Raw genomic sequence first — 12692 nt, 5'->3', positions numbered from 1 at the left:
GGTTAAGAACAAATTCTGAAAGAGGTTATGTACAACTCAGTAGTACTGCTTTACATTACTTTGCGAATTACTTTTCAAGCATAAAAATAGTTTAACAGCCACTTATAGTTACTTCCTTACCATTACATTCATTAAATTCGTTTGATTTTGTAAACTAAATAACCACGCTGACCAGTCTCTTATTTAAAATAGAATTATTTTGTCATATATCCAACAGTTTACTTTCTCTTCGTAAATATTATTAATAATTTTATCAATTTCGTATACTTCCATCCTTCGTATAAGTGACAATAAATCAGAAGAGCTTCATAGCAATATTGAACAACATACAGTCAACTACAGCACCATTAGATACATCCACCATACAGTCAACTACAACACCATTAGATAACAGCAATACAATAGATTATTATTTTCTACGTGTCATTGATTCATCATCATCATTTTCCATTTTTTTAGCATATGTAAAAACGTATCTGACGTAATCTTACCTCGCTCTTTGAGTACAAAAATCCATTCAAATGAAACAAAGGGAAAAGAAATAAGAAAACAAACACTCACATACGAATCTTCATTACATAACTGTATGTACTCCTCGAGGTATAATTACTCAGACACGTTACAGCGTACCTTCTTCGTTCCCTGATGGCTGATGTTGATCGTTGACGTTTATAGTGAAAGAATTTCGTCAACGGCGCCATCTGGATCCCTGTTGAAAAATTAAACTAGCCGCAACAGCACCATTAAGCTCATCACCCAGAGTAGCTTTTGTTGCTGAGTCGTGGAGGAATTATTATCATCAACGACATAAACTTTACCAGTTCCGGTAATGTTCTTCATGTGATCCAGGCATTCGAACTCGCAACATCGCTTTCCAAGACGAAATTTTTTGCATGTCTGTAGTAAAAAGAAATCGAATCTGGTCCGTCGTATCGAGTAGTCCAGTGATTAGGGGGTTTCGGTGTTTGTTGACTCTTTTGCTATATCTGTCGCTATATTTTGCTATTTCCTCTTTGACTGTAGGTATCTTGAGGTCGCGATGGATGGTTTCGTTGGTAACATACCAAGGTGCGTCTATTAAGGCTCTTAGCGTTTTCGATTGGAATCGTTGTAGTATTTCGATGTTGGAGTTACTTGGACAGCAACAGCTGGTGATACTGTCATACACCTCCATTTATAAACTTTCGAAAATCGATGTGACCTTCAAACTTTAGTGTATTCTGTTTCACAGCACAAAATGTTTCCGAAACGTACGTTTATTGTTACAATAAACTTGACTAGTGGCTCTGAAATACTATCCTTGAAAAAACAATGGGGAAATTGGAGCAAAAGCAGAAGGAAATAAACAAAGACCTTGTTGGTTCGTAAAAATAAAATATGCTACAGGAAAAACTTTTTCCAACGGATTGAGATGCGACAAGCTTTAAAAGCTATGACGCGAATCGAGCGTTTGTCTACAAGAGCGCATTTTCGGTGGATATATATGTCGGAATGACATTGGGGATAGGGTTGTCGGTGTTTGAGGAGTCTTCATTGAAGGTAGCCATCGTTGCGGTGTAACGAAGATACGATTTATTGACACAGGTATGAATAACACAGGTTTGACAATCTACCACGGCGGTGAGACGTCCGCGACACTAGTGACAATGGTCTCCGGTTCGATAACGAATCCGCGGCCAACGGGATGACAGATGGGCGTTCTCGCTGAATCTAAGTCTGATTCGTAAAAATAATTGCTGAGCGTAAAGACGTTACTCTTTGGTCGACGGGAGCGCGTAAAAGAATGCCCGTCCCGTCCCGATGATGCCACAGAGGAAAACTATAATGGGGTGTGTCTAAGGACACGAGATCATCGGATTCGTCGAGGAAAGCCTTCGTTTAGGAAGTAAGGGAAATTGACGTTGCTGCTAATTGGTCAATCTCCATATCGGTGGTTAGAAAAAGATGGTAGCCGCCCTCGAGGGAAAGTTGCTAGTGGGAGACGCCGTTCGTTGAAAAATATGTCTCCCCTATCTTCCCGTAGTTGGGACAAAGACTGTTTGTCTGTTTGAAGGACTTTAGTTAACTAAACCTTAAGATTTATAACGGGCCCTCGGGCTAGCCGAACATGTACTGCGGAGACGCATCGACATCTGGCAATCATCTTACTCGAAGAATAGGGTCTGCGTGTGGCGAGCCACGGGACAGAAACCGTGGGAATGTTTACTGTCGCGTGTCGCCACGAATATTTCTTTTAAGGAGAACTATAGAATTACTCCATACCTTTGTTAGGCAAAGCGTTCATCCCTTGACCGCGGCTACGTTGGGCGACAGACTGTCACCTCGAGCCAAAGCTCACCGTCACTAATCTCGAACAATTACAATCGGATTGAATAACTACAATAGTTTAGTTACAGTTATAGTAGACTTTAGATTGCAATGTTGCGGGGCTATCCAAAGGTTCCGGTGTCCTTTCATCTCCGACATATAGATATACATGTATATGTGACGAAATATACTAAAGCAATATTGACCCTTTGTCGCTGAAAGTATCAAACTACAAAACTTCCTTTCAAATTTTCAGAATAAGGAAATCAGGATCATGATAAATAATTGGAACATAATTAAAAATAATATATCTTCTCTATAAGATAATGAATACATTGGTTCATTTAATTTTTATGGATATTCAAACGCTTCTGTGAAATAAAACGTCAAGATTATAGAGTATAAAATTCATAGCTATGAAATAACTAAAACTCTGATGTATTATTAAAAATATACGTTAGGTTGTATGTAGTGATACATACAAAGATTACATGTACAAACCCATAATTAACACAATGCTACCGCAACCATTCTGCAATCTACCTTGCCCAAAACACTCTTCCAGTCACCTCCAAACTCTTCAATTCTCTCCACCTAACCACCCACAAACCATTCACAAACATGCAATTCCCGACAAAAGAAGAACTTATCGTCAGTTGTCCTTAACATCTCGTTCATTCATTTGGTCCCTATCCCCCTATTTCCTCCCACTGCGATGATCGCACTACATTTTTCCACGTCTCTATTCTATTCTCTGGATGATCTGAATTCTCGAGCAGTCGAGTGACGATTGATCTGTACAATTGATCGATTTCTTTTTACTACAGACATGCAAGAAATTCCGTGTTGGAGAGCGATGTTGCGAGTTCGAATGCCTGGACCACATGAAGAACATTACCGGAACTGGTAAAGTTTATGTCGTTGATGATAATAATTCCTCCACGACTCAGCAACAAAAGCTACTCTGGGTGATGAGCTTAATGGTGCTGTTGCGGCTATTTTAATTTTTCAACAAGGATCCAGATGGCGCCGTTGACGAAATTCTTTCATTATAAACGTCAACGATCAACATCAGCCATCAGGGAACGAAGAAGGTACGCTGTAACGTGTCTGAGTAATTATACCTCGAGGAGTACATACAGTTATGTAATGAAGATTCATATGTGAGTGTTTGTTTTCTTATTTCTTTTCCCTTTGTTTCATTTGAATGGATTTTTTTACTCAAAGAGCGAGGTAAGATTACGTCAGATACGTTTTTACATATGCTAAAAAAATGGAAAATGATGATGATGAATCAATGACACGTAGAAAATTATAATCTATTGTATTGCTGTTATCTAATGGTGTTGTAGTTGACTGTATGGTGGATGTATCTAATGGTGTTGTAGTTGACTGTATGTTGTTCAATATTGCTATGAAACTCTTCTGATTCATTGTCACTTATACGAAGGATGGAAGTATGCGAATTGGGAGAAGTCAGGTTGAGAGATGCAAGATTTATACGCGCGTTCTGTCAGTTATCCCAGTGTCTGTTACGCGATAGAAAATGAACGAACTGAATAATAAATGCATTATCGGCATGAAGATTGCTTGATGTAGGCCACCGCTTTTTTTCTATCCTTCCGATACCATTTTTCTTTTTTTTCTTTTTTTGCGAAACACTTTGCTAGTCGTGAGAAGCAGCAATTCCCTTCTGCGAATCAATTACGGTTCACGAGAAATTGTATTATAGCCTGGAACGTATTCAAATTATCTTCAATTATTCTCGGCTGTTTCCATTTCCATTCGTCTCTTACGTAAGTACTCGTTTGATGTACGTACATAGTGAGACAATAATCGTTAACACCTTTAATGTCTTCAGTATTATAGAATAAGACGCGAAAATACGTTGAAACCTGACTTTTAGATTCGCGAGACTCTATAAGACTTCGAAAGTCTCTTGTTTCAGGCCGAATAAAAAATTGTAGATGAAGAATTACATTGCGAGGTCTGTTAAGGAAAATTTTAAATCGTATCGTTGTAATAGGATTATTTCAGCGAGGGAAATTACGTGTTGCGTGCGAAGCCACGAGCTTTCTTTCAGGCTAATATACATAATTGTCCTATCGAACTTTCCATCTAAACCGTTGCGCTCACACGTGGATTTTGCATTTCAATTTTCTTACTTACAGTCCAGTCCAGTGAGACCAAGTTAAATTTTTCAGCCCTCCGAGGTAGAATATGTTTTATAGAGAGACGTACAACGCCATGAAGGGGAGACAGATCAATAAATTGGGTTATCTTTAAATTACTGACAATCATTTCATCGACGCGGTTTCACCGACACCGAGTCCCCCGGCAACGTCTGTCAAAGCTTATTTACCGATACACTGAAATCAACCACAATCATTTTACCGACCTCTTCCTTTGCTGACAGTTATTATACTCGCTGTCATATGTTATCGTTGATTATACATCTTTATTTACAAATTCGTTCCTGTGTATAACGAAACAAAGGAAGAAACGAAAATGATACGTTTCATGACGCATTGTTAAATTATTAATTAACGAGAGTTACATATCTACATGAATGCTTTGAAATGTCAGTTATAATTCATGAAAATGGATACAAGCCATTTTACTATACATAAATAGAATTATAAAGACATGTTACGTACTAATGCTTTTACGAAATATATTTCTGTATACGTTTGACGTTTCTGTATTATTCCTTATGTGCTTTCTGCTCTTGTGTTTAGCTCGTCGGAAGTAAAAATACGTTAAGCGAATCAGCTAATCTATTCGAGCGTTTCAACGGCTCAGTCTTCTCTTATGCAACTACCAAAAGAGAAGATAAGTCTTTGGTTATACAACATTTCATAACGTCCAAAGTAACGGGGCACTAATTAGTTGCAACTTTAAGACAGACCAGATATCAGTCATCGTCCGTAAATACATTTATTACGATCGTTTAAAGTTTAAAGAAACACCGTTATAAAGTCGTAATACGAGACAAAGCGAAGAGAAAGTAAACTGTTGGATATATGACAAAATAATTCTATTTTAAATAAGAGACTGGTCAGCGTGGTTATTTTGTTTACAAAATCAAACGAATTTAATGAATGTAATGGTAAGGAAGTAACTATAAGTGGCTGTTAAACTATTTTTATGCTTGAAAAGTAATTCGCAAAGTAATGTAAAGCAGTACTACTGAGTTGTACATAACCTCTTTCAGAATTTGTTCTTAACCTCTTGCTTCATAACTTCCTTAATTATACTCTTCAAACTTATTGACTACTTCGATGTTGTTACGAACAGAAACTGATAAAATATTAATCTTAAATATATATATATATATATATATATATATATATATATATATATATATATATATATATATATATATATATATATATATATATGTCGGGTTTACATTAGAATTAGGGTTAGGGGCGTGAAACGAATCTTCGTTTGGGTTACACGTTGTCGTTATGCAATAGAGAAAACATTGACTAGTGCAAATACGATTATTATAGAACCGGACAAGTAACCGCGGTAGTTAGGTGCTCGAGATACTAATGACAATGATCCTAGGTTCAATAACGAATCCGCGGTCAACGGGATGACAACAGAACGTACTCACAAAGTCTAAGTCTGAGAGAATAATCACTGATCGCGAAGGCGTTACTCTCGGATCGATGAGATCGCGGGCGAGAATGCCTTTCCCGTCCCGATGATGCCACACAGGAAAACTATAACGGGGTGTGTCTAAGGATACGAGATCATCAGATTCGTCGAGAAAAGCCTTCGTTCAGAAAGTGTTGCTGCTAATTGGTTAATCTCCATATCGGTGGTTAGAAAAGGGTGCTAGCCGCCCTCGAGGGAAAGTTGCTAGTGGGAGACGCCGCTCGTTGAAAAATATGTCTCCCCTATCTTCCCGTAGTTGGGCCAAAAACTGTTTGTCTGTTAGAAGGACTTTAGTTAACAAAACCTTAAGATTTATGACGGGCCCTCGGGCTAGCCGAACATGTACTGCGGAGACGCATCGACATCTGGCAATCATCTTACTCGAAGAATAGGGTCTGCACGTGGCGAGCCACAGGACAGAAACCGTAGGAATGTTTACTGTCGCCACGAATATTTCTTTTAAGGAGAGCTATAGAATTACTCCATACCTTTGTTAGACAAAGCGTTCATCCCGTGACCGCGGCTACGTTCGGCGACTGACTGTCGCCTCGAGCCCAAGCTCATTATCACAATTCTCGAATAATTACAATCGGGTTGAATAACTACAATTGTTCAATTACAGCTATAGTAGACTCTAGGTTACAATGTTGCGGGGTTATCCAAAATTCCAAAGGCTCCAGTGTTCTTTCATCTCCGACACGGCCATCCTGACTATCACACGTCCTCGTGTGTAACTAAAATATCGTATTTCTTACATTAGATTCGATACAACTGACATTATTTGCGATTTAGCTAAATGTCCAAGTAAGTCAAGGGTCCAGTGCAATAACAAAGTTTCGTTCGGAGGTTTGACAACGGAAAAATAAAGGAGAATAGGAATTTGTAATGTTATAATTTGTATTCAAAGTGTTAGGTGCGTTCTGTGAGTCGCCAGTCAGACCGTAATGACACAACAGATCATTTTCGATTTCGTACACCGGTGAACCTCAGTTTGTTGGATCATATTGCCACGTTGGGTGCATTACACCCAGAAAGCACGTAAGCCCACTCAACGGGTTACAACAAAAGCACGTAACCCCACTCAACGGGTTACAACAAAAGCACGTAACCCCACTCAACGGGTTACAACAAAAAGTACATCAACCCACTCAACGGGTTACAACAAAAACACATCAACCCTCTCAACGGGTTACAACAAAAACACATCAACCCTCTCGACGGGTTACAACAAAAACACATCAACCCTCTCAACGGGTTACAACAAAAACACCTCAACCCTCTCAACGGGTTACAACAAAAACACATCAACCCTCTCAACGGGTTACAACAAAAACACATCAACCCTCTCAACGGGTTACAACAAAAGCGCATCAACCCTCTCAACGGGTTACAACAAAAGCGCATCAACCCTCTCAACGGGTTACAACAAAAGCGCATCAACCCTCTCAACGGGTTACAACAAAAGCACATAAAACCACTCGGTGTACTACTATGACCACAACGCAGTGTTAATGATCCTCTGAGGTCAGTGTACTTGCATCGTTATTATCACCGCCGTTGTCATCACCGCAGACGTCTAACTCAGCAGGGACGCAACCTTCTGGCATTTTTCTCAGTCTGTCGTGTCTGTCCTTATATGATCGTTTGCCGTCTAAGGTTTTTAGGGTATATCTATCTCCTTCCAAAATCTCGGCTACTACGAATGGACCCCTGAATTTCGGATCTAACTTCGTCTGGTTTCTTTCCTCGTTTTTACGTAACACGAAATCGCCAAGGTTGAACCTAACTATTTTAGCTTTGTTTTTGTCGAACCTATCCTTATCGTATTTGGCGCTTGCTTCTATATTCTTTATCGCCTGCTGTCTTATATGGGAGATATTTACTTCTCTTTCTTCGATATTGTCGGGTAGGGATAAGCCGTAGGGTCTCGCTGTTTTACCGATTAGTAGTTCCAACGGGCTTGACTTAGTCACGCGGTTGGTGGTACAATTTAAGGCCAGTTGTATTTCCCCGATTGCGTCCTGCCAGGACCACCCGGTGGTTTCTATTGTTGTGAACATGTTTTTTAGCGTACTCATAATACGCTCTACCTGCCCGTTGGCCCTACTAGCTCCGGTCGCAATTAAATGGAGTTTAATGTGTTTATCTTGACAAAAGTCTCGAAATTCTTTGCCCGTAAAACATCTTCCCTGATCCGCTATTATCCGGCAGGGACTGCCGAACAAAAATATAGCGGACTTAAGCGCTTTAATGGTGTTAATGGAGTCTAACTTACGGGTATGGTGCAAGTATACGAACTTGGTGAAGGCGTCGACCAACACAATGACGTATTCCTTCGAATCGTTTTTACCGCTTAGTTTGCCCGTTATGTCCATATGCACCGTATGCCAAGGTATACTGGTCTTAGGTATGGGGTGTAGTTCGGCTTGTACTCTACCCGAACTTGCCTTTGAAACTCGACAAGCATGACAGTTCTCTACGAATTTGCGAACATACTTCGCCATTCCTTCGAACCAGTAATACTCGTACAGTTTCTCAAGCGTTTTATCCCAACCTAAGTGCATAATGGACTGGTGCACATGGTTAATAACAGACCACCTAAATCCTCTCGGAACGATGGGCAGGCAGAGAGTTCTACCCTTTCTCTGTATTTTACGATGAAGGGTGCCGGACCGTAACTCATACGTATTCGCGACGTCTTCCGCGAGCTCTTCGTTCTGCAACTTATTAACGATTTCGGAGATTTGCGGATCGCGACGTTGTTCCGCTAATAGCCAATCCTCGGAGATCTCGGCCAGATTAATTTCCTTCTCTATGACTTCGTTGATCGTAAGGTGATCCAAGTCTACGGGATTTCGCGAGACAAAATTTACGTGGGCTATTCGTTTACCTTCCCGGTACAGAATGTCAAAAGTAAAAGTTTGTAAGTAAGCCCACCACCTGTAAACCCTGTCATTTAAATTTACCTTACCACTGGATGCCTTCAAAGGATTACAATCGGAGACGACAAGAAATTCTCGTCCGTGGAGATAATGACGGAAATGCTTGACGGCGTTCACAACTGCTAACGTTTCTAGTTCGTAAGAATGATACCTAGATTCCGCAGGGTTACTTCTTATACTGTAATATTCTATTACTCTATTTTTACCTTCAATTTTGTGCATTAAAATAACCTCATATCCATCCGAACTAGCGTCGATACGAAGTTCTATCGGGTAGTTCGGGTCAAATACCATTAATACCGGCGCGTCGGTCAGGGCGGAAATTACCTTTTGCCTTATTTTTCCATACCTATCTGTCCAAGTCATGTTTTTATTATCGGAAGTAAGCGCATACAAGGGTTTCATTACCCGTGAAAATTTAGGGACGAATTTTCGGAAATAAAAGGCTAAACCTATGAACTGCCTAAGCTGTGTGACGGTCGTTGACGCAGGTAAAGAACTCAAGGCGTGCATTATACCCGGGTTGGGACAAACTTCTAGGTCGTAAATTACATATTCCAAATAGAGTACCGATGCCTTTAGAAAAGAACATTTTGCAAAGTTAAAGGAGAATCCGACTTTTACAAGGGTATCTAGTACGGTGTGCAATCCTGTTAGGGCTTGATCTATCGCGTCGGCAATAATTAGGACATCGTCCAAATAGGCGACAACGTACGAATGGCACGTCGGCTGTTATACGTGTTTTCAAAGGAATCTCAAGAATGATCTCTCGTTTTGTTTGTTCGCAACATCGAAGTCAGCAGCCGCTGCTGAATACAATGAAGGAAAGTGTAGTACAGATCACTTCGACCAAATGATTTCTTATGTCACCATAATTAAAAAGGGTCAAATGCTACAGAAGACTTGGCATGCCACTACTCCTGAGGATTTCCGTAGTAAACGCTTTGATGGTTTACACAAAATGGTAGCAAGGAAGAACATAAATATTAGAATATTTAGACAAGTATGAGTTGCAAAATTATTAGGGTTGTCCGAAAATATAAGAATCCCCATTTTCGACGGAGTCAGCATAGTATCGCCGTCCCGAAAATGACTTCCGGAAGAAACATTAAACGCGCACGCACTTATGTTATGCAAATAAAGGACATCGAATGGATCGAACAAAGGCACAAAAGAATTCGAAGAAAACAACAACTTATTATCCAAATTGATCATCGAGGGTAATCAAGGCTGTATACTTCCTAGAATTAGGATGAATAGGGGTTTGGAGAAACCCACCGGCCATGTCCAGAATAATAAAATATCTCGCTTTTGCAATCTCGCGACTTGATCCGCAATGAGGGGTAAACGATACCGATCCGCGACCGTGTATTTATTTAGTTCTCGAAAATCTACCTATCATCTATCTGAACCATTGTTCGTCTTCACGAGTAACGCAGGGCTCGCGAACGGTGAATTACTAGGCTTTATGATTTTTGGCTGTAATTAAATCGCTTGTTCTCTCACGTACTATTCCGCGCTCGCGAAGTTTATTAGGACTCCTTGTACGGCGATGTCAGGATCAATTAATTGTACTTCTAACTGGTCTGTATTTTTTTGTACGAGTACGTAGGGAACCCGTAACGGATGAATCTCTGAATTTTCGAAAAGAAAGATTAATCTACCCTTATCACTACCACGTACCTCATTGTCAACTTCATTAACATCGATCTCGTTTTCGGCGGTTTTATTACAGGCATTAATTATTTTTGTTTTACACATAGCGAGGCTATTTTGTGTAATATTACGTCAAAATCTTGGCTTAAAATTTAACGAGTAATCGCGATATCGTATTGTTAAATAACTATCAGCGAGGACATGAAAAATTTATCTCTAACCACTAACACCTGCAACGGACAAGATTTGAGCGATACGTTTAGTACCAATATCTCTTATTCCTCGCATTACTACTATATCAATCGTTCTTTTGCCAGAAATTCTCAAGACTACGGATTCTTTGATTAGCGAACACTCGGCTCCGAAATCGGGGTAAAATGGAAACGACTCACCCGGATGGCTTGATCTACCAGTTAGCGCCTCCACTACGTAGAAGTCAATTCGACACTCGGTATTGAAATTATATTCAGGGCACTGCTTTGTAAAGGATCTTCCTCCATAATCAGATTGGAAGCTGCGCACCAGGCAGCGGAGTCGAAAACTTGATAGATTCCACACTCGATTTTTTGTACTAGCGACGGAATTAACTCGCGCACGATGGTCGTAAGCTCTTGCACTGTTATAACCGGCACTGATCCCACTTCTGATGTCGGGTTTACATTAGAATTAGGGTTAGGGGCGTGAAACGAATCTTCGTTTGGGTTACACGTTGTCGTTATGCAATAGAGAAAACATTGACTAGTGCAAATACGATTATTATAGAACCGGACAAGTAACCGCGGTAGTTAGGTGCTCGAGATACTAATGACAATGATCCTAGGTTCAATAACGAATCCGCGGTCAACGGGATGACAACAGAACGTACTCACAAAGTCTAAGTCTGAGAGAATAATCACTGATCGCGAAGGCGTTACTCTCGGATCGATGAGATCGCGGGCGAGAATGCCTTTCCCGTCCCGATGATGCCACACAGGAAAACTATAACGGGGTGTGTCTAAGGATACGAGATCATCGGATTCGTCGAGAAAAGCCTTCGTTCAGAAAGTGTTGCTGCTAATTGGTTAATCTCCATATCGGTGGTTAGAAAAGGGTGCTAGCCGCCCTCGAGGGAAAGTTGCTAGTGGGAGACGCCGCTCGTTGAAAAATATGTCTCCCCTATCTTCCCGTAGTTGGGCCAAAAACTGTTTGTCTGTTAGAAGGACTTTAGTTAACAAAACCTTAAGATTTATGACGGGCCCTCGGGCTAGCCGAACATGTACTGCGGAGACGCATCGACATCTGGCAATCATCTTACTCGAAGAATAGGGTCTGCACGTGGCGAGCCACAGGACAGAAACCGTAGGAATGTTTACTGTCGCCACGAATATTTCTTTTAAGGAGAGCTATAGAATTACTCCATACCTTTGTTAGACAAAGCGTTCATCCCGTGACCGCGGCTACGTTCGGCGACTGACTGTCGCCTCGAGCCCAAGCTCATTATCACAATTCTCGAATAATTACAATCGGGTTGAATAACTACAATTGTTCAATTACAGCTATAGTAGACTCTAGGTTACAATGTTGCGGGGTTATCCAAAATTCCAAAGGCTCCAGTGTTCTTTCATCTCCGACATATATATATATATATATATATATATATATATATATATATATATATATATATATATATATATATGTACTACTCAAACTATGGATCACATAACCTATACAAAAAAAAAAAAAAAAAAAAAATTATTGTACACTATAAAGCAAGAGGTTAAATCTTTAATCTGTTAAGAATTAAATTTTTTATTGTAACTGCGAAAATTATAAAAGTACCAAGCGAAGCAAGTACGGAATATATGCGGAATATGAATCGCTCAACGAACCAAAGAGCGGCTCAGTGACAAAATTAGTAAAGTAAAGACCACAAATATTACAACATTATATTCTACCACAAAATAATTCTCTATACAAAAAAGGTACACAACGAATCGATTTTTCACAACGATAAGAGTCAACAGAACCAATCAAGACCAGACGAGACTCTCATAAGACAACGATATCAGAGGGATCAAATCAGCGACTTCAATCTATGTTACAGAGTATAGTTATCAAGAAAAATTGCTCTTTTCATGAAAA

The sequence above is a fragment of the Bombus huntii genome, unplaced genomic scaffold, assembly GCF_024542735.1.
Source record: "Bombus huntii isolate Logan2020A unplaced genomic scaffold, iyBomHunt1.1 ctg00000067.1, whole genome shotgun sequence".
Taxonomy (NCBI): Eukaryota; Metazoa; Arthropoda; class Insecta; order Hymenoptera; family Apidae; genus Bombus; species Bombus huntii.
Note: the sequence above shows the minus strand (reverse complement) of the source record.